We start from the raw sequence: 1970 nt of genomic DNA, 5'->3' as shown, positions 1-1970 counted from the left end.
AAGTCATTTTCCCGATAGTCTCAATTCTAGAATCTAACACAGAAAACCCAAAGGAAGCAAACAGAACCTCAGGACAGCCATAGAGCTGCCAGGGTCTCCATAACAAAGCTTGGACATCTGCCTCCTGGGAGAGCTCTTCAAGCTTTTTCTCAGAATCAACCTTCTCTAATTTTACACACAAGCCCAGCACACTTTGCTACCTGGTTGCTCAGCTCATAGCACCTAAAAACAAGACTGTAAAAGGAAGCTAACAATGTAACATAGCCAAAACTACAGTACTGTCCACTTTCAATGACTGAATAGTTTGGCAGGTGAACTCTATCTCAATAAAGCTGTTAAAAGAAAAAAAAAACACACACACAGGAGCTGGGAGGTAAGCATGGTGGGTGACAGCATGAGCTCTGGGACAGGCACACCTCTTGCGGTGGTTCTGACCTGGGTACTGAGCTCACGGCCTCTTGTCACTTCCTTTCCCTCTTTCATAAAATATGGAGCCACGTGATGGTGTGGCACTGTTGGGAGGACAAATGGAGAACACATAAATCCAGCACAGAGTATAAAAACCCATGAAAATCAGGCACAAGAACCGCAGAAGTGTTCGAGCTCACTTAATACAAAGCCAAGTACGCTGTCATCTTCGAAGTCATCTCCCCACTCTGGCAAATTACAGGCATTGATGTCCATAAAAATTGCAGTGTATAATAATATAACAGGTTAGTGAGAAGAGATTATATGGTAATATGAATGAATACTCATTCAACTGAGTCTCTGCACCTGCCAGGGCCCAGTCAAAATACCACTGTGGCCTTGACTAAGAGTCCAAAGGCTCAGGACTGTGAGCCTGGGTACGAGCTCCATTTTCTAATCTACAGTGTGGAGGTGAGACGTGCCCACCCACCTGCCATGGCTTGGCCTCCAAGAGAGAAAAGATGTGAGATCACTTTTATGTATCTATATATTTTTAATTTAATTTTTTCAGGTTTACTGAGATACACTTGACCTACAACAATAGGTAAATTTAAGGTGTACAATATGTTGATTTGATACAAGATCACTTTTTTTTTTCTGGCCACACTAGGTGGCTTGTGAGATCCTAGTTCTTCAACCAGGGATCAAACCTGGGCCCTCAGCAGTGGAAATGCAGAGTCCTAACCACTGGACCACCAGGCAATTCCCCAAATGAGATCACTTTTAAAAGAGCAAATTGCTGTATATACAAGACATTTATTGTTTGATAAAGACCCTCATTCCCCAGTGCTCTCTGCTCTTCTTCCCCACTTCTCTCTGCTTGGGAGATTTAAGACTGGAATCAACAGGCCATGTTAAGAAACGCTATTCTTATGAGTTGTTTCACCTCTTATTTGCTTCTTCTTCTTTTCTACCTTTATAAAAAGGATGCTTGCTATATAGCCAGACCAGGTACAAATAATATAAACTTTACAACATCAATTACCATGAGTGCTTTAAAAGTATATGCTATTATATTAGGTTATTCTTATTGAAGTTAATATGTAGAAGCCATAAATAATTAACAATGTACACAAAGATTTAGCCAGCAAAACACTGTTTATAATAGCAAAAGGTTAGAAAGAAGCTAAATGTCTCACAATAGAAAACTGATTGACTCCATATACTGGCACATGAGCAGAGAGTCAACAGTGTGGAAGGTTCTTTCCAAGATAAACGCTAGGTAGAAAAAGCAGATTGAGACACAAACCACAGAGTAATTTCATTTTTTTCAAATAAAAATATGTATGCATAGAAGAAAGTCTGGAATAACATATATCAAAATGTTAAGTGTGGTCCTCACTAGATGGCAGTCTCCTTGATCTTTAACAGTATTTTTTTTAAATGTCTAAAATAAATAAATATGTTACTTATATGTTAAAGAATTCAATAACATTAAAACCAACCTGTTGGAGAACAAAGGAATATGTACCCATTTAATGGGAACATTAATGCATGTGGGT

At 39.1% G+C, this 1970-nt stretch overlaps 1 protein-coding gene across 1 annotated transcript in view; it reads right to left on the bottom strand.

The window, feature by feature from the left end:
• Window positions 1-1970, bottom strand: part of MTM1 (myotubularin 1) — a 71787-nt gene that overhangs the window by 21515 nt on the left and 48302 nt on the right. The gene's annotated exons all lie outside the window — the stretch shown is intronic.

This window comes from Bison bison, unplaced genomic scaffold, assembly GCF_000754665.1.
Source record: "Bison bison bison isolate TAMUID 2011002044 unplaced genomic scaffold, Bison_UMD1.0 scf7180017864529, whole genome shotgun sequence".
Classification (NCBI taxonomy): domain Eukaryota; kingdom Metazoa; phylum Chordata; class Mammalia; order Artiodactyla; family Bovidae; genus Bison; species Bison bison.
Note: the sequence above shows the minus strand (reverse complement) of the source record. Positions and strands in the feature narration are given on the sequence as shown.